The sequence below is a fragment of the Manis pentadactyla genome, chromosome 12 (genome assembly GCF_030020395.1).
Source record: "Manis pentadactyla isolate mManPen7 chromosome 12, mManPen7.hap1, whole genome shotgun sequence".
Taxonomy (NCBI): Eukaryota; Metazoa; Chordata; class Mammalia; order Pholidota; family Manidae; genus Manis; species Manis pentadactyla.
The window spans coordinates 106,281,916-106,302,486 of NC_080030.1; the positions used below are offsets into that span (position 1 = coordinate 106,281,916).

Here is a 20,571-nt window from a genome sequence, read left to right on the forward strand (position 1 = left end):
TCTGTTAAATTCTATGTTGCAATAAGTTTTTCAGTCTTTCTCCCCGGTGCCAACTGCCAACAATCAGTTAACTTTATTATACAGACCAGCAGGCGCATGGAGGGAAACTAATAAAAATATTTGTTGAGTTTATTATGGAGAAAATGCTCCAATTACTTTCCAGAGTACTGTTATCAGGCCAATGTCCGTCAGGTCACATGAACAGCTTTAGTCTAAAGAATATTTTCTTTTAAAGGAATTTATTGTCATGGAGCTTTATCTATCTGAGAAAGCATAGATTTATCAGTGAAGACTATAAGATGATGAAGCTTGTGACTTGTTATCCAGAAGAAATCATTGAAGAGATGGCTTCAAATGTTTTCAGATAGTGAGGTTAGTTTCAATAGAATAAAGGAAAATGTACAGATCACCTATTTGTAAGCATTTCAAAGTTTTCAATTACTCAAAACTATCTAAATCTTAGAAGGAAAAACAATTTTAAGACCTTGGCTAATTTTATTAAATATTCAGTTTTATAAAACATCTTTTGTATATGATATATGAGAGACACACACACACACATACACTCTAATGGCTACTGTTTGGAATTTAAGAATGTAGAAAATGATTCTACAAATTATCTACCAAATAGTAGGATCAACGGTTCTGATTTCTTTTCAATTGAGTCTTTTATTTGTTCTTTTCTTTTTGTCAATATTGCTGCTACCTGCTCAGAAACCACAATTCACCTCCGTGGCAGTCATTTCAATGATGGAGAAGGACTAACAGTGACACAGAAGTCAATCCCAGGAGAATTTTCTCACCATCCCTCAGGGGTGTATTCTTCTTCTCTGAGGTGATAAACCCAATAGAATTGTTCCCCAGATCTACCCACTGGCCTTAATCAGTGGTTATAATACTTTTCACATAATAATTATTATGAATTTGACATGTTTTGATCTTTGATGTACAGTGGCAACTGAACATAAATACCCAATTCTTAGAAATCAAAGATACCAACATACTTTAATAGGGACCCTATTTCACCTGCAGAAAGGGAGAATTTCTCGTTTTCTGTGGGACTTCTGAGGCACCGTTCTCGTGGGTTAGCCACTAGAGGGCATCACGATGCTGTACACTTACAAAAATACGTGGGATATTGATTACTCTTGAATTGATTACTATTCCAAAACCTGTTCTTCATGATCAGAGTTCTCATTTAAATGGACAAAAATGGAGTTGTTAAAAAAGCCCATTTGTCTTCCCTTAAATCTGCATCAAGAACATTTGGCAGAATTGCAGACAGAGATTAAAGCTCCGTTACCACCAAATCTACTGGATCACGAAGTAATCCTCCCTGCCCCCCCACACACACAACCTCCCCCCTAGCAACACCCTGCACCACAGGGGAGAGTTGTTACAGTCAAGCACCTACACGGCCACACATTATGGCCCCAAGCCCGTAGCTTACAGTATGGCTCACGCTTGGTGAAACTATGGGTGTGACAAACGGAGAATGGCACGCATCCACCACTGTAGCATCAGACAGAATAGTTTTACTGCTCTGAAAATCCTCTGTGCTCTGCCTACTCATCTCTCCTCTGTAAATTCCAACCCCTAACCCCAGGCAACCATTGATCTTTTACGGTCATAGTTTTGCCTCTTCCAGAAGGTTATATATTTGGAATCAGACAGTATGTGGCCTCTTCAGATTGGCTTCTTTTGCTTAGTAATATGCATTTCAGTTTCCTGCATGTCTTTTCATGGCTTGACAGCTCATTTCTTTTTAATGCTGGACAATATTCCACTGTCTGGATGGACCCCAGTTTATGTGTCCATCCCCCTACTAAAGGGCAACCTTGGTTGCTTCCAAATTTTGTCAGTTATGAATAAAGCTCTGATAGACATTGGTATGCAGGTTTTTCAGTAGACATACATGTTTGAATCAGTTGGGTACTTTGGTTTGTTTTCTAGCCAATCTGCCATTTTTGAGCAATGCTTCCTTAGAGTAGCTGATGTGTGGCCATGTGGGCTCCGTTGACTCCAAGAGAATCATGTGATGTCAGATCTGGAAGGAAATTTGGTCAGCTAATCCAACCGCTCCTTCATACTTCAGGAAACTGAGGCACACACATGGGAACTAGTTGTATTCTATTCCTTTTAAAAGTCCAATCTTCCTGAGTTGCATTTTTTGTTTGTTTTGCTTTGAGATGTTTTTCAAACGCAGCCACACTAGTTTTTGAAGGACTAGAACAATTTAAGATCCCTTGACCATAGTGACTAGAAGCTAAAATCTTCAATATTACTATTAGCTTTTTTTAGGGGGAAAAAAAACCATATAAACATGAAAAAATACAGCAAATAATTTTTTTAAAAGGCCAAGCTTGGAGTGGGAATGCGCATGGAGAATAAACACTGTCGGGACAGTGAGAGTTTGGGTTACAACGTCCCAAGTTGGTGGTTTTACTTCCAGGCCACCGCAGGCAATGCTCGTCTTGCTGACTGCCCCAGTGACCACCACCTACCGCCTCCCAACAGCCCCCCAGCAGGGCACTGGCCTGCAGGCTGGAGGAAAGAGCCACAGCTGTGTGACCACATGCTAACTGAGACCCCTCCTGTTATTTCCTTTCAGCTGAGGTCCCAAAACTGAGAGTCACAGGTGACAACTCTTGCTCCTTCTAAAGAGAGGGGTTGAACCATCTCTGCAGAGCTGGCCAAGGAAATGGACCTGACCTCAGTCTGATCAGAAGAGGATGAGAGTCCAGCTTCCTTTGAAAGGCACTGTCGGAGGAAAGGGTGGTGTTTCCCTCAGTTCAGAACAAGTGACGAGGTCTTTTACAAGAACCGTCTGCGAGCAGTGTGGGTTTTGCCTGAGGGGACATTGACATCTTATGCTGCTCATGCACCTCCCATCCCTTCCCCATATCCTCTCTCAGCAGAGATCCGGGTCAGAGCCTGCTTGCTTGCAGAGTTCTTGGGGAAACTTGGCCTACATTTCCTGGAATGTGGAGACTGGTGTCTGATTCTTCCCCGGAAGAATCTAAAGAGTATGAAAGGTCTGTGTGGGTGTCCTGGCAGCTGTGGAAGCTGGGCCGGCGTGGTAAGCAGTCCGCCAGAGGAGCAGCCCCTGCTCTAAGGACGGTCAGGTCAGAGGTCCTCTGGGGAGGAGGGGAGAAGTCTCGTCTAGAACCTGCAAGAGCACCTGCATCAGTCCACACAGGAGCTCACGCAATCTCAGGAGGAGCCGAAGGAGCAAGCGCCCTGGAGTGATTCACGGAATGCTCCAGAACTGACCCTCAAGGGGGGCTGCACCTCTGAGGCCACCCCTCGAGCTAGACGTGAAAGCCACATCCGCCACCACTCCTCCGTATACAGGGAAGTGGAGGCGGACACAGGAACACAGCTGCAGAAAGGCCGCATGTCCACTCTCTCGTTTGTCAGAAACCATAGCCCAAAGCCTCAGGAAGAGGCCCCCACGTCATTCCCGACTTCCACATCTCCTGGTGAGCAGACCCAATGCACAGAAACAAGGTCGCATCTGGTAACCTACCTGCAAGGGGATCTGGCGAGTAGCTTTCATCCTCCCATCCTCTCCTCCTGGAAATAACGTAGGAGGAGGCTGAGAACCAACAGGGGTAGCCAGGCCAGCACCCCCTGAGAGAGAGGATCCGTAACCGGGCTCCTGTTACACAGAGAACCTCGTTGCCAGATCACAACAGCACGGCTAAGTAAGATATTTTTCCTTTTACCCCCCCTCACCTCCCTCTCCTTCTTCTCTAGCCTGGCGGAGCCAGAAGTAGAACACGGCTGGGAGTAGTGGGCAGGTGGAGAGCCGGTAAGGAGGCCACGTCCACTTCTTGCATTGCAGGCTTCTGAGACTGTTGGACCTGCACGATGCGCAGGGGGAAACGCTTTGAATCGTTATGAAATCAGAGTTTTGATATTAGACAAAGTCAAAGATTTTAATTGCTGAAACCATGACTAGTCATTAATAGCAGAAGGTGGAGGTGATATTTAGTATGTTCACCAGCTAGAACAGGATGGGCACTGACCAGTCAGAATGCACGCCAGTCCTGGGTAACTGGTGTAACTGTGTTAGGCACTGGCCAGGCTGGACATTAGCCCAGATTGGAAGTGCCCTGAACTTAAGAGGGATCTCCCAAAAATACTGTTTAGAGGAAGGAGGAAAGGACGGATACGAAAGATAGGTTTCAGTGTGAGGAAAAGTGCATTGCTGTTTCCTGCTTGGCCCATACAACGTTCAGCTCATTCAATCAACTCATCACCATAGATTTTTCACTTGGGTTAATCCCAACAATCACTTTATTACTCTAGCAGTCAGTCACTCATGGCTGGAATTTAACAAAGAGGTAGACTTTCCTTTTTTAATTCTGAGTTGAAGAGCTGGGTCACTCTGTGTTCCCTGGGCTCATCTGCCGGGTAACTCACTCCTCTGTCAGTCCTTCCGTGTGAACAGCCCAGTCATACCTGAGATTTCACTAGGCAGACTTCCCATGGACCTCCAGCACATGTTCCCACAGGTAACAATTCCTCCTTACAACCATTCTGCGAAGCCTGGCATTTTAATGTATTAATCTCTGGCAGAATATCACTAAAGACCATTCCTTTTGAAATCTTCAAGGCATTTTTTCTTTGGCTGTATAAAAATGTGGCTTATTTTTTAAGTGAGGGTCATGTAGCAGTATATTAAAAGGCAATATGTTCTCAAAAGCTTCAAATCGATTAAGCAAAGCAGGTAAGTTTGCTGTGGAAGATGGCCAATCCCATTTGTTATTTTAAACCTTCACTGAATTAAAGGACATTATCTCAGCAAAATATTGGATGTGGGGGTTCTCCTTGTGGCTGTGTTATTTCTGTACTACCAGATCCCAATGATTTTTAGATGTTTATGAATATGGCTCACTTTGCAAAACTAGTGTATTCTGTAGTATCATTGGTCCAAACTGAACCTATTCTCTGCTTAAAGGGATGCATTGCAATCCATATCATAGGGAGCCACGTGCAGAGACAGCGTCATGATGGTGGCCATCTACCTGTGGCTGTTCCACAAACATTGCTATTGGATGGCAAGAAGGGAGAGGCACAAGATTCCTGTGTTAAGGCGTGCTGAAAGCACCTGGTTTTGAGATCGGTTTCAAATAGATCTTCCAAAATTAGCTTTTAGAAAGGTCTTTAAAATAATGCTGTTTGCTTTGGCCTCCCTCTGTACCTATGGCCTTACCTCCAGCAAAACACATTTCGGCTCATTGTGAAGGCAAGTCTATATTGTATGGTTCTTATTTTGTTTAAAGTTGTTCTCTGTTTTGAGCCACAAAACCAAAGACTTGGTTGCTTCTTTTGCCATTATGTTGGCTTTCTTCTAAACTCTGACCCCACCTTTCAGTTTGTTTATTTTATTAAACCGTGTATGGTTATGCTAGCCAGCATTTCCTATCAGACAGAATATCCCAAAAGAAATACCAGAGAGCAAGCAAGCATCAGTATTCATGGGGACAAATGAGATGACAACCAAAACGCACCTTCAAGTTGATCCAACTTAAATCATGATTCCACTATGGAGGCTACTTAAAGGAAAGAAAAAACCCATTCTCATTCTTATTCAGTATAAGCAAGGGTTTCCTGGTTTACATCAAACTTACACATGAGATCTCATTTGGCAAGCAGGGTGCGTATGGGGGCTCCAAAGTCATGGCCACCTATACCAGCTCACGCATAATTATGCCCCATCATGGGGTTCATTAGACCTTAATTCTTGCCTTGTGCTTACTGTCAGAACAGACAAGCTCCCATTGTTTCATTTGCTTCTGAGTAGAAATAAGAGACTCAGGTGTGGAAGCCAGGAACGAGATTTCCCTCTCAGAAACAATGAGGTTCTTGCCCGAAGCAAGATGTTTGAAATCTGCCACATAAAACTTCTCTTTCTGTTCCCAAATAGGCTTCATATGCCAGTGAAGAGGGAAGTGGAGCCCTGTTAAAATTAAAGACAGTTTTGCCTTTCAACACAACAGATGAGGAGCTGACTCATCCCAGACACCCTAACCAGTCTCTCTCTCCTCTTACTCTTTTTCCCTCAGAAAACCTGGCTTTGAATTGGATTTTCCATCGTGAGAATTACACAACTGCACCCAGGAACGACAACTCATGGCTTCTCTGATCCTACAGACAGACAGGTGGACTGGAGATAAGAAGTGAGAAGTCTAAAGAGGCGAGGGTAGCAAAATGGCTGGAATCCAACAGGGATGTGGCTTCAAGAGGTCAAGGCCACGGCATCACAACCCTTAGATGCAAGGCCCATGACGCCACCATGGGAAGTGAGTGGTGCGCGGGGGCCCAGACCCTCGCTGTCTCCCAGAGACATGCCCAGAACCCGGGTCTTTATTCCGTCATGCGTGCGAGGTCATTTGTGAGAGCTGTGCCCACACAGCCATCAGATGGTAACAATTTTCAGTCACTTCCAACATGAGATGGTTTTGAGCTTTAATATGCAACCAACCTAATTATGACTGCAAACACTTTGTTAAGCAAACAAACTTCAAACTCTTTTTAAAAAACCGCTCTTCTCTGGTCATTTTGTCTTCTACAAAGGCTTTAAAAATAAAACTGTGTGGGGAACTAGGGAATCCAGGGATGAAAAAAAAAACTGCACAAAATTAAATGGTTTTAATGTAATCACCACTTGAGTTCTGAGTGTCTGATTGTTTTCTTTACAATCAAAACCTAGAAAATACAACATCTTATGTTCCATTTCTACTCTTTAACCATTCAACTTTTACCCCAGATTTACAGATAGTATTTTTAAAGAAGAGAAATAGGCATTTTTAATTTGTTCTCAAATTTTCCTTTGTTAACTAACCTCCTCTCTTCTGATTCTGAAATGTCCAAGTCATTTGAGCTTTTCTCTATTCTTGTCTCCCACACCCGCCTTTTGGATTTTCTCACAGTGACTTCTTTTCACCTTTCTTAGTCATTTTTCAAGAACTGGGAGCATTACACAGCAAATGGAAATCCCCAGAAATCCCCTTTTCAGGACAAAACCAGGGAGCGTGGCAGGTTTGCAGTGAGGAGATGATGGGAGTGGTGGACCCTGAAACAAGTCGCCTGTGAAGACTGTAACGTCTGCACTTCCGGAGTCTACAGCTGTCTGTGTTCCTCCCTGTGTTTATGCCACGGTCTCCCAAAGCTCATTTCCCTGCTCTTCTCTCTGCCTACCTGTCATCTTCCTTGAGAGCTTTCCTTCATTCTGCTTCAGAGAACAGTCAGGGCATAGAGAATAACCTCTGCTTCCCACCTGCATCGTTCAGTAAGTTCCTAAAACACGGAGCTCTCTTTGCAAAAGGGGAACATTGCTAAGAACAATAAACTTCAGAAGAAACTCTATCCCTGACCCCATTTGAGAATCATGTAAGGAAATAACTAAACCCCATGTTCCATCAATATTCTGTCTCTTTCTGGTTTTCATGCCCAAAAAAGAAATTGCTTCACCCCTTTGTGATAGTGGGAACAGGCTGAAGTAAAAATATTTTCAATGATCAACACGTGAGAGGACCACTGTCTCCCAGGAGAGCCCATCTGTGCTCAGTGCATCGAACCGCAATTTGGCGACAAATGTAGTTTGTTACCTACTGACCGCTGTCCCTCCCTATCTGGGTGATAGCTTCTGGCAGCCTCCACGAGGCCAGGAAACTCGTGTTCTCACAATACCGATGTTTGCTATATAGAAGATCTTAATAAATATTTGATGGAGTGAAAGAATAAATGTTCATAACCAGCATTTTTTTCTAGAGCTCTCCAGATTCTACAAATAACTCTCATTAAATAAGAAGGACTCTGGTTCAAGCGCTGCTTACATACTAATTCTGTCCCTGTTTGAGATGCAGCCTCTGAACTTGCTCGGCTCCATTGCAGCTAGACAGATCTACTTGAACTGCTTAGGGGCCTCGCTTTAGTTTTGGGGGGTTTTTTCTTTCTCTGCATTCCCATTTGCCACTACCACCTGGTTACATCCCCAGTCATCTCCGAGGTCATGGCCGAGTATGTTAAGTTTCATCCACACATGAAAATACTGTGAAAACCAATCAGGAAACAGAAATAAAAGGAGGAGCTTATCAAATTTCTTTTCAGCTCTGTAGCTTGACTTACTTAAGGCCCATAGGATGTGAGCATGTGCTGATTTGACTGTTTTGTTTGTCTAGATCAATTATGTTTTCCTGTATTTATTTGATGCAAAAATATTTTCCACATGAAGTGGTAATTTTGAGTGATACTCTAATAAAGCAAAGTTGGCCACGCACATCCTGAATGTTATTGCTAGTATCTCTTCTTTTTAAAAAAGTTTATTTTTAATTAGTTTCATGACCCATCAAATAGCCATTTCCATAAATGAACCCTATGCTACATGTCCCTACCAACTACCAGCCATTTCATTCAAAATTAACAGTCAAGAAAAATCTCCCAAAAACCCAACTAAAACTCCTCAAACATACCAAACAACACTTAGTAATTTTTTTTTTTTCCAGAACGGAAAACTAATTTTTCTTTGGGTTCTATGAATGGTTACTTTCAAATGATGTATTCCTCTCCAAGATTCTCCTCGAGCTGAAATGACGCTCCTTAATGCCCACAACCTTGGAATCACTGGATAAAGTCAAATCCCCTAAACAGATTTTAATGCAACCATGCAAAGGAAAAAAGAATAAAAGAAGCAAGAGAGAAGAATATTCTTCTTAGAGAGAGACCAATAAGCTCCCCATCCCGACTTAGGCTTTTCCAGGAATTGAACATAGCCTCAAGCACAGCCTTACAGCTCAACTTAGACAAGCCCCAAGTTCTGACTGTTTCTATAGAATTTCTTTTTAATCAGAGGGGAAGCCTCTTGTCCTCAGCCTGCTTCTTTGTCGAGAGGGTAGACATTTCCTAATGTGCTCTCAGCCCATTTTGGTTGGCGGGGGCCGGAGTGTCAGGGTTCCTTGGGCTGAGGCTGTGAAGAAGAGGGATTCCCTTCCTTCCTAACGGAGGCAATGTTGGCCAGACAATGGTAGACACATTCTTCCCTCCTGCTCCCCAGTAATGAGCGTGGAAAAGAACTGCTTCACAGGAGCCTCCCACCTAAGGCCTGTCTGGAGGTAGAGTCCTGGGTGGAGAAATCCCCTGGGCATTAAAAAAAATCCACTAGGTTTTCAGAATCTATTAAGTGGAGCCCTGTGTTAAGAATTACCTGCGGCTACCTAACTGCACCTGTCTGGGTTTCCTATCCTCACACACCTGTATCTGGGGAGTAGTCAGTGCCTCATGCTTAACCATGGGACTCTCCCCCAAGTGGGGGGCCTTGTGCTTTTGTCCCCCTTTAGGGAGAGGGAACTGGGGTCTAATTTTGGGATTAACTAGAGCATCTTCGTCAAGTTAAACTGGCTTGTTTCCCCTGTCCCGCCTGAGCTCCAGGTACCCCAAATTGACTTTCACCAGACCCTAAATTGTACCATTTAGGACACTTTCTGATCTTTCATAATTCTTTACATCTTCTTTTTCTGGTCTCATCTTCTTTCATGGTCAGTTTAAACCATGACCCTGGGTCACAATGAACATCCGTATCCAGTCAAGCCAAATACTAGAGTTTTAACAGCCCTGTGGGCCCCCCGTAACAGGTCTCGTAGACCCTGGATCTCCAGAAGCAGGCGTGTGTTCTTGATTCTTCCCCCCACAAAGACCCTTTGCTGCCCAGGTGTATCGACCAACCTCCTCCACTAAGATGGGGTCCTAATACCAGGCACCGCCCCCATCTTCAGAGCATCACAATATTTTACTCCCAAGTAATCGCTCTGATCATTCAGTGTGCATTTCTAAAACTAAGAAGAATGCTCAAGTGGACTTACCTGTCAACTTCTCTCAACCTGAAACCTCTGTACATAGAACAAAGATAGTGGTAGCTATTTTGACCACCTCATAAGCTGGTAAAGGCCACATGAGATGGTAGGGAAAACAAACCACAATAAATCCTAAAGCATATCTGAGGTATAAACTCCCGTTATAGAGTAAGAGTCAACAAACTTTCTCTGTGGACCAGAGAGTAAATATTTTAGTCTTCGTTAGCCAGGAGGCAAATCAAGGATATTATGTAGATAATTACACAGGAGTGCCTCCTTATCCGTGGTTTCCCTTCCTGTGGTTTCTGTTATCCACACGTCAACCACGGTCTGGAAGCTGATGATCCTCCTGACATCCCATCAGAAGGCCAGGAGTTGCCTTACACTAAGTCACAATGACTATGCCATTAGCCTCACTTCATCTCATCACGTAGGCATTCTATCATCTCGTATCATCCCAAGAAGGGTGAGGACAGTAGAGTGAGATATCTTGAGAGAGAAAGGGGCCATATTTAAAGAGCTTTCATTTCAGTATGTTGCTGTAATTGTTCTCTTTTATTACTTTGTTATTGCTGTTAATCCCTTAGTGGGCCCAATTTACAAATTCAACTTTATCATAGGCATGTGTATTTAGGGAAAACATGGTACTATAGGACTGCTACTACTCCCAGTTTCAGGCATCCACTGGGGTTTTAGAACTTTATCCCCTGTGGATAAAGAGAAAACTACTTTACAGCAAGAGTGAAGACATAGTTCCTCAATTTGGGAGTAAACTTCAAAATGCAATCATAATTGAATACAAGTTTTTATAACACAGGTCGACTAAGAAGAAGAATGAAATTCTTTTATGGGGAGGGGCTAACATTTCCTTGACTGGGGTTTAAAATGAGCATTTCCTGTCATCAAAAGCGAGTGCTAATATTATCTGGTAATGCTGATCTGCAATAAGATTTCATGCATTTCATCTTTGAAAGTGTCTTTTCACAAGTACCAGCGACCCACGTGGCACCCAAAACACTGCCGGTTTATGAGCACGCCACTGTAATCCCCAGCGCACGGAGGGGGGTGGAGCGATGAGAATGCCGCTAGGGCTGCCCAGCTCCTGAGCTTTGCAGTCGGAGCACAAAAGCCAAGTCTCAGATAATACTTAGAAAAACACGTGGCTGTGTTCCAATGAAACTTTATTAATGGGCACTGATGTTGGAAGTTCGTGTCATTTTCACTTTTTCAATGAAATATTATTCTATTCATTTTTAAAGACATTTAAAAATGTAAAAACCACTCTCAGGCTATACAAAAACAAGCAGTGGGCCTGATCTGGGGGTAGGACTGCCTTTTGCCAATTCCTGTTTTTGAGGATTCTTCAGCTGGAAAAAAAATGAATCCTCATGTGATCACTCCTCCCTGACTGAGATAATTCCTTCATTTTAATTTCCACCAACACTTCCCCCATTAATAACTTATGTTCCCTTATTGATAGAGTATATGTACTTGACTCCTAAATGGAGTGTACATTCTATAAACTACTTCTTAGGAGTGGGGGAAGGCCAGTGACTTTGTTTTGTTTCTTCTATGTCACCCAACGTCCAAAGCAATGTTTGTTGTAAAGTGATTTATGTAAAACCGAACCTTCTAAAAATCTGTCCCAGGGCCCTCCCCCAACCATACCCATTATCTGCGCCCAGTGCCAGCCATCCCTCTTCCAGAAAGCCTTCTCCAGCCACCCCAGTCCATCCCGATGTCTGTCTTCCCTGCTTGCCCATAATCCATGACCACATAATTTACCATTTAACCCTTGATGAGCTCTCACATTATTTTTGACTCCCCAGTAAGACCAAAACTACTTCAGGAAAGGAACTGATGTTGTCCTTGCTTTTCTTTCCTTGAAACTCATACCTGGCACAATCAGGGGCTGTGGGTTCCCCGGCAGGCAGAATCGGGTGCTCCCCTGGCACTCCTTGAGGGATCAGGCTGGGTGGCTGTCCACCCACCTCTCTGGCCCAGAGCCCTCTGCCAAGGCCTGACCACACTCGATCAACCAGGGTGCCATCCCTGTGGGCACAGTAACGCCAGGGCTCAGCAAAGGGGCCTGGGCCCCTCCACCCCAGCCACGGCTGGACGCCAGAAACCAGCACCTACCTCAAAACTGGTAAATCAGAAAAAAACACTAATTACTGAAAGATCTTCAGCACAAAGTTTTAGGGAATGTTGACCAAGTACATTCCCCGATTTGTAACCTTTATAGATACATGAGTTTCTAAGTAAAGGGAAAGTCTCTGTCCCCCATTCCACTGCAGTCTGATCACCTGACTTGACATTTTCTTTCTTGGAGGAGATTGCAGTAATTAGTACAAAAACTTGAAAATTAAAAGCATGGCCCTTGATATTAACATGAGCTCCACAGCAGTAACCAATATTCTGAAGCTAGTAGAAGGAAGAGCTTAAAGGGCCCAACCGGTATGTTTTCGTTTTTGCCGGCTGACAGTGCGAGATGAATAAAACACTCCAAGATGTGGCAAGAAACAGCGCTATCGCCCCACCTTGGGTGGGGGAACCACTTGGCAAGGGCCCCATCTTGCCACACCCAAGGTGTGACCGAACCCGAGTATCGCCACACCTACTGAGTGTGATGGCTCAGTGAAAACCAAACCCTCCCAAGGAGGAGAGAGAGCTCAATAGGGGTGCCTCAGGAGGTGATACTAGAAGGTGCTGTGGTGCCAGGAGGATTTTCAGGGCGGTGGCAGGGCCCACTCCTCTGCAGGGGCAGAGCACGCGTGCCAGGATTCCTCGTGACTCCCACAGCCTGTGTGGCAGGTGGGCTGGGACTGGTGTCTTCTCTATTTATCAGCCTCTGCAGAGGACATTTCCCAAGTTACTCCATCTTCAAAACACTATAAGCGTTTGGAGATTGAGCTGAAAACTTAATTAGCATTATACAAACTCTGGGCTTCTGGTATTCCTAGTAAATTTAGGGAGCTGCCAAACAATCCTGCCAAGTTTTCGTGAGCCTGGGAAGGCCTGGAAACGCTAATCCAAGAAAGCGGCTGGCTGGGACAAGTACTAGTTCTTTCGTGGACTGAAAAGGGGAGGTGGGCTTCCTTCTGTGGGGGAACAATTAGGCCCTAAGGATGTCAGCTTTGGGAAAAGCTCCAGATGGAACCGGCCAGGGTTGAGAATAGTCTACAAGACCGCAGAAATGTGGGAGGAGGGCACAAAGGATCAAATGTAAATTTTCATCTGCAATAGGGGCCACCTTCTGTGGGTGAGAGTAAATACCTAAGGGGCTCAAAGAAATCAGGGCCAAGGTTGAAGGATGTCACAGTCATACATTATCTTCCTTGTGGAAACCTTTGACTTTCACACAGGCTTCATTTTATTTGTGGCTTATATGTACTTCTTCAAGAATGGCACCTGACCTCTTTCTTTTTTCTCTGCCTCATTTCCTAGAAGACTGACCAGCCGTCCTGAAGAATCTGTTTTTGCCAGAAGTATTTTCAAGGGTCCTACATACTCAGTATTAACAGGTTTTCAGGAGAGAGAGGAATAGAAAATCGAAGCAAACATACCGAGCATTCTGTATTGCCAGGTTCTGTGCTAATGTATTGTGCATTCATTATCTCATTTCCTTGAAAAAATATATTTTTTGATAATTTTAGAATTGATAAAGGTCAGAAAAGTTGTAAATCTCAAAGCCTAAAGAGTAAATGAGTAACGGAGAGAGTCAATTATCAAATTATCAGAAGGGAGGGCCCTTTCACTCACATCTGGCGAGACAGAGGAATCAACCCCCCCGACCCCGTCTTGATCAGCATGTAGGCAGATGGTGGCACCAGTGGGGGTCTCAATCCACTCTTGAAACAACAGTTATTCAGATTCTCTGCCTCTTCCCCTCCTGACCACGTGCCACCCCTACTGGGTCATTAACATGGAGGGGCAGTCATCTTTTGCCCTTTCTGAGGAACCCACGCCTTGACTTCAATTTCCACTGAATGTGTACTGCTGATTGGCTATTCTTACAGCTTTCAACCATTCATGTATTCAGCCACGGTTTACTGAGCGCCTGCTTTGTACCAGATATTGGGCGACACACTGTGCAGCCAAGGAACAACCAGTGAGCTCGAGAAGTCTGCTGTCCGGTCCCTTCTCCCCAGGGGGCAGGAGGCGGGGACACCGGGAGAGCCGCAGGGTGGGGCTCAGGGGGCTGCTGCAGGCAGGGGGTATTCACACTCCAGCACACGCGTCCAGTGAGACCCCCACCCCCGCTCTCCAGCAGGAGCAGGAAGACGGTGATTCCTGGAGAACCAGTGCCAGCAGTCAGGTGGAAGGGTCTTTGACGTGGGACAGCACCCTGCTTCGCGAGGTGATGCGCGGAAAAGGCTAATGAGAGCAACGGCTTCCACCTAGGAATGGAGGAGGGCGTGGAGGACCGGGCGAGTCCAGGATACCTGGCACACAAGGACTTCTACCGGGCACAGATTCCTCCGTGAGCAGCGAGGGAGCTCTCAGGGAGGCTCTTCGTGGCACTGAGGCAGTTCAGAGGCTCAGGAAAGGAGAGAGAGGCCAGGGGAACCGTTAACCGCGCTGAACAGGAGCCCAGAATGTAGGCAGACGATGAAGGATTCCAGAATCAAATCCTGACACCACTGCCTCCCTGGACAAGGAACTTCAGCTCTGTGGACCTCGGTGTCCTTGTGTGTGTGATAGGAATGATGCTCTTGTTGTGAGGATGAAATGAAATGATGGCTATAAAGACCCTGGCACATTCTAGATGGACAGTAAGCAGTAGCTGCTCCCATTATTCTTAAGGGCGGTAGGATAAGTGCTACAACGGAAAACAGCCCTCACCAAGGACAGCTTGACTTCTACCCTGGACACGTCTAGGGAGGTTTCACTTGTGTGCAGCCCTGAAAAACGAGAAGTTCTCTGAGTGGTCACGGAGGGAAGCCAGAAGGAACCACACGGGTGAAACATGTCTACTGCCTGTGTGCGGCTGGGGCAGAGGACAGGGTACACGAGGGGGCAGGGGTGAGAGAGGAGATGGGGCCAGAGCAACGGGCCAAGGCAGGAGGAGACCAGTGCCAGGCACAGGAGCTACACCTTCCCTGGACCAGAAGATGATAGAGCATTTTAAGCTGGTAATAACAGCTAACATTTATGCAGCCAGCACTCAGTTAGAATTTCCTATGTGCCAGACACTATTTTGAGCACATTACATGTAGTAACTCACTTAATCCCCACATAACCCTTTAAGCCAACTACTAAGAAAACCAAGGCACAGAGAGTTAATAAACTGGCCAAGGGCATATCAGACTAAAGGGCCTCAGATGTGCATTTAAATGAAAAAGGCTGACAGGAAGAAGTTTGGAGAGAAGGCAGATGAGAAAAGAGAAGTCACTATGAATAAGTGAGAAGGGACAATCCAAGCAGGAGAGGAAGGTGCCTGGACCAGGGCAGAGGCAGGGGAACGGAGAGGAGACGCGGAAGAGTGAGATCTAGAGTGTAGGGAGCCCAGGGGCCAGCTGGCTATGCAGACAAGTCATCCCTCTGGGAAAAACTCTTGTGGATTCAATTGGTCTGTTTTCCTCTTGGAGCTATTTCTATAACATTGTCCCTTTCCAAAGGGATGGCTTTACAAGAATGACAGCTTGAACCATCACCAATATCCATTCGCCTCTCCCTTCGCCCCAAGTCTCAACATTCAAGGTATTAGGACTTAAAAAAAAAAACACAAGTTGGTGTTTTAGTTTTCACCTTGAAACGAGGCATTTACTCTTCATCTAACAATAGACATGTTGTTTCTGTCTTCTAGGAGTTTCGCTTTGATGTGTCATGAACTCTAGGGGAGAGTTATCACTGCGGGAGTGCGGGATAAACAGCAGGTGTGGCTGGGGCTTTAGGCGACGTGCCAGGCCTCCTATTAGATTTTTAGGGATAGGAAAGATGAGTATTTCAAAGGCTTTGGTTTTCAGAAATCAAAGACAGTTTCCAAAAGAAACCCAGCCCTTCAGAGTGAAGCTGTTTCACAGAGCTGCCCCTCACCGTCCTAACCGTCGTGACTAGGAAGCTGAAACTAACACCAGCTTCTTTGCATCACCTGGGGGAAGCAGGTGGGCGGCAGATGCCCTGCCTGAACACCTGGGGAGGCTGCAGGCAGCTCTGGGTTCGAACATCCCTTTTAGAACCTTGCGAATTCAACTGTGTCCTAGACACAAGTAAGCAGATGATCTGCCATAGCCCGCTCGGGGGCCGGAGGAGATAGCGGCGACCGTCTCTCACATCCACACTATTTCTGCATCCTCACACAGTGGTCTCACTGAAATAATCATGTGCCCATTCTTGTGCCCACTGAGCAGCTAGGAGGTCTGAGGAGGGCTGTCCTGCTCCAGGGGACAGCACGATGGATGCAGAGGGGGGCGGGCCTGCCTGTAAACTTAGTGTCTTCGCTACCACGACATGATGGAGGCGATTGCGGTGCCTTTGGTTTCTCTAGCTGCAGAGTTCTCTCTTTCTGAGGATAGAAACTTCTCATTCCTGGGGGGACCCTCCTCCCCTACTTAGGAATGGACAGGTAGTCTAGGATGTCCCCTCCCTTTAGTTAAAGGACAGACAGTGGATGCAAGCTGGCCCCCCTTCCTGGCCCTCCCCAGTCCTTCCCCATCTTTCTCCTCTAGGAAAGATGCCCTCTTCCTGCTGAGGTCATGAGGCTGGCAGGCCTCTGGACGCCAGGTTCATGCACGGCAGTGACTTTCAAAGAGATGGGGCCACAGGTGAATCACATTTCATCCTCCGATTCCAGCCATGTTCAAAATCAGCCCTACCCGAGGACTGTTTGGTTACATTAGCTAATAAATCACTTTTATCACATAAACTCATTTAAGGCTTTTGTCTTGGTGTTTCTGTTTTTTGTTTGCTCGCTGGCCCCCAAGAGTGCAGACCAAAGGATGCCCGACAGAAGTAGTGAGTTCAACATGAGCGGCTGGGAGAAGACCTCCCGGACACACCCCTGTGCCCACCCTCACTTTTCCCTTCCAGACCCGCCCCCTGTGGTGGTTCACCCACGCTGTGCGTAGCCTGCGGTCCCCGGTTGCTTCGGGGAGCTCTGATGTGGTCCTTCCTATAACCAGAAGTTTCTTCTTTCCTCCATCTTACATTCTCAAAAAGTGTGCCTTGGAACAAGTTGGGGGCCGGGATGTGAGTCCCTGGGAGCCCGTTAGCTCTGGAAGGTGGGAGGTGGAAGGGAAGTCGGTGCTCTGGTGGGCTGTGCCCTGCGGTATTCATGGGATCAGAGGGAAAGGGCGAGTCCCGTTCCTCTTACTCGTTTGCACACTTCCTGATGGCGTTCAGGACACCTAGTCAATACAGTAGCATCCTTCCCAAGATCTCCAGGTGCTCAGGAAGGCCCACGGGGATTTGCCTATTGGAGCCTTATGTCCAGAGCTCTCACCCACACCCCTAGCATGAAGACCATGGCAAATGCTGTGCCCCTTCATGTCAGGGCCGAAGTGAGGCTGACACAGTGGTGGGACCTGACTATGTTTGCTTTTCCTACTTCTACCAAATATACAGTGTTTTAAAAGCAATGCCTTATGTAAACACAATAACAAAACCTAATATGTACATAATGGCGCTGCAAGAACACTATGCCCCATTTCCCTGCTACAGCTGAAGGACGGCCTCTTTGGCAATGCTAAATTCTGAGAAAACTGTAGCTATTTTGAGGCATACATTCCAGGCCTCCAAACCTAAACAAATAGATTTGACTTCTTTAAATAATGGCATATATGAGGTTCGAACCAAAGCTTTCTCGTCACCCCTCAAGAACACGCACACCACGATGGGGGCCTTGCACACTGGTGAGTGTGCGATCTGATTGGCATGATCTGGCCTCAGGAACATTTCTGACATATTGTTGTTTGTTTTACTCAGGATTAGCCGAAATTTTCTGTGGGTGTTTTACGTCACTGGAATAGAAAGCACTGAAAAATTGTACCCGTCTGGTTGATATTTCTGGAAAGAGAACTCTAAATTATTAGAAGAAGGGGAGAAGTGGGGGTGGGGGTGCCCAGGAAAGAAAAGAATGAGTGAGCACGAAGAAAGCCCCATCAGGAAAGTCCCACATGGACAAAAGAATCGATGGCGGATGGGATTTCTTGCTGGCAGTAGCGCTCAGTTCTGCTAGACAGGGAAATAAAAGTCCTCATTGTCTCAGAGAGGGTGAGAGAAAGCATGGACCTCATCTCTGTGTCTACTGATTGGCGGAACTCGGCACCGGCAAACAACAGTGAGAGTTCTTACCGAGCAGTAGAATTTCCCTTTCAGTAAACTACACATCTGTCTATGACCAGATGGAAGGGGCTAGTGGGTTTCATCTGGAAACATTTGGTATGAAGTTTGAGATTTTTCAGATAGTCCAAAGAAGTGTAACAGTCACAGAAATAATCTCTAGCCCCACGTCTTTTTTTAAGATACCAGAAAAAACTAATCTTGCAACAGAAAATTGTGCAAAGGCTGTGAATATACAGTTTACAAAAAAGGACATGCAAATGCCAAGACTCAACAAGGAAAAACAAAAACAAAACAAACCCTGACCTCATTTATAGCCAAAGAGATATATAAGCCCCTATTTCTAATCTATTAAATGAACAAAAGATTGTTTATGTGATATGCTCATCTTTGACAGGATGTCAGGAGACAGAGACCCTTGTAAACAAATGCAATTAATATGACCATTAGGAAAAGTAACTTGCCAGTATTTTTTTTGAAAGCTGTGCCCTTGACCCCCATAAGCCTACTTCTAGGAATTTACCCTAAGGGATATTATGCGAAGCACATAAATATTTACCTTCATAGTAGCACTGTTTTAATGTTGAAAAACGGGAACCAACTCAAAATGTCTAACAAGAGAAGAGTTAAATAATTAAAGTTTATTCACATAACCAAATATCATTAAAATGTTTAAAAGCATTTAAAAAAATGTTTAGGCTAATGGAAAAATGTTTAGTGAAATATTAAGAAGAAAAATCCAATTCCAGAGTTGTATTTAAGTATGATCTCACATATCATTTATAGAATATATACATATATTAAATGCTACATAAACTACTAGTATTATATAGCACATATTATATAGTAAAATAAATATAGTATATATTATCTATAGAAAATATTTATATACAGAAAAATATGGGAGAAAATAAAATTTGCTCATGACAGTGGTCACTGAGTGCTGAACTATAAATTGTTTTGCTTTATATATATATATTTTAATTATCTGCAGATTTTTAAGTACTTGAGAAACCAAAAAAAAAAAAAGAAGAAGCACACCCTTTATGTCCTAAGGAACATTTCTGAGATAGTCAAATAGCCAGCCTGTTGTATATAAATGGACAAAGAATTTTACTCTTCAATAGTTTATTGACAGACACATATTAAACACATATCACCCAAAAGATTTTCATCTCTTTATACTTAATAGTACAAAAGTATGAGAAGCAGATAAGTTATAGATATATAAAAAGAAACATAGAAACTCTCTGGAATTAGACAATAGTGAAAGTTCACAGTACCAAAAACATAGAGTATGGTTGTATGAACACTATATTTAACTCTGAGCTTCTTAGAAGTCAAGCCAAATGAGGGAACATAATGGGTTACGCAGTTCTAACTATCTGATGAAATTAGCACACACAAGTTTATCTGGAAAGACAGACTTCTTTTTCCTACTGACTTCTAACAGAAATTTGCTGTGTGTTTCTTCAATGTAAGAAATGATGCATGGCAATTATGGTTAACACACATAATGTAGGTGACTCACGGGGAAGGCAGTATAGCACAAAGAAGACAAGTAATGACTCTATAGCATCTTACTATGCTGACGGACAGTGACTACAATGGGGTGTAGGGGGGGATTTGATAATATGAGTGAATGTTGCAACCACAATGTTGCTCATGTGAAACTTTCATAAGATTGTGTATCAATGATACCTTAATTTAAAGAAAAGAAAGAAATGTTGAATAGCAAAGTAGACATTGATCTTTGATAGAAGTCAAGGACATCATATCAAAATAAAGCTCAGTGAATACTTCTAAAAGAGTCAAGCTAATAAAGCATTGGTATGCTGCTTTCTGGTGAGCTAGCTTGATGTAGGAATACAAAAGAATCCAGAAAGGATTCAAACTGGCTGCCAAAGCCTGAATTTGGTGCACAAGGTGTTTTATAAAAATTTCAATTCACTGCCAACATTCAAAAACCAGATTTTACATAAAAATCCAGCCTTGGAGTTTCTTTAAAAGGCTGAAATGTTTGGCAAACTAAATCATAGCCATTGGATGACCTTGAGCAGCCATCAACTCTTGGGAAGGGTCCTTTGTGTATATGATGTCAGTTAGAAAGTTCGTTTGCCATGCTGGCCTGGCCCCTGGAGACTTGTGCATGTGTGAGCCCAGCTCTAGAAGAATGAACAGATAGCATACCCTTTGGACTGTATCTCTCAAATATAAATCGTTTCATGTTGACTAAATCTCGATAGCAGCCAATTTAACATTGAGCTCTCAGATGGTACATTAAAAGGCAACATAATTGATTCCATGAATCAGAAAAAGTTCAAGAAATAGCATGCTTGGAGCTGTGATCTGATAGAGTCAGGCACCAGCAAAGCAATTGTCTTAAAGAAGTCATGTGTTTACGTCTGACGGGCTTTGGAATGCCTGC

At 44.4% G+C, this 20,571-nt stretch overlaps 2 long non-coding RNA genes across 3 annotated transcripts in view; one reads left to right on the plus strand and one right to left on the minus strand.

Moving 5' to 3' along the window:
- The window catches only part of LOC118921225 (uncharacterized), a 358,711-nt gene that overhangs the window by 218,853 nt on the left and 119,287 nt on the right, over window positions 1-20,571 (minus strand). The gene's annotated exons all lie outside the window — the stretch shown is intronic.
- Window positions 1,460-6,669, plus strand: LOC118921226 (uncharacterized). The gene is made up of 2 exons (XR_005028241.2): window positions 1,460-3,707; window positions 6,075-6,669. It is a non-coding gene; the product is annotated as an uncharacterized LOC118921226 (long non-coding RNA).